Source organism: Penaeus monodon, chromosome 19 (assembly GCF_015228065.2).
Source record: "Penaeus monodon isolate SGIC_2016 chromosome 19, NSTDA_Pmon_1, whole genome shotgun sequence".
Classification (NCBI taxonomy): Eukaryota; Metazoa; Arthropoda; class Malacostraca; order Decapoda; family Penaeidae; genus Penaeus; species Penaeus monodon.
The window spans coordinates 32,599,586-32,600,184 of NC_051404.1; positions in this window are offsets into that span (position 1 = coordinate 32,599,586).

Sequence of the window (599 nt, forward strand, 5' to 3'; positions counted from 1 at the left end):
GCTGACTAACACTTAATGCTAGAAATTGTTTAGTTTTGGGAATGCATACACCTTACCCTCTGATATCATCCCTGATTCCTTATGTGTGTTTGTGAAAATTTGTGAAAGCAGAATTGGAGACTTGTTAGGCTTAATTCTAAATGTTTTTTGGTGGATGATCCAGCTACATGTTTTGTAAGAATTTTCCCTAAGAAAGTTCCTCAGCAATATTGCAAGTAAGAATTAGAGGGAATAAAATAAGGAAGTAATTGCTGATGTTATGTAGTTTAAAACAACAAAATATTGCTAAATTTATTGAGAGAATTAAATAAAATATGGGTGGAATTATTGAGAACATGAAAGAGCAAAATAGATGCTAAGTTTTTATAGAACATAAGAGACCTTCACAGCTACTTTTGGTTGAATGAAGCCATGAGTTGGCAGGTTCACCTAAAATCTGGCACAGGGCTCACCTAATAGCATCTTGCATGCCAGAACTTCATTTTCCACCTTTGCTGGTCAAGATCATACACGCATTTTCTGTCACAGCTGGTACAATGCCAAGTGCATAGTGCATAATTTCTAATGCACTGAATTTTTTGTGTAGCCATCTTAGATGT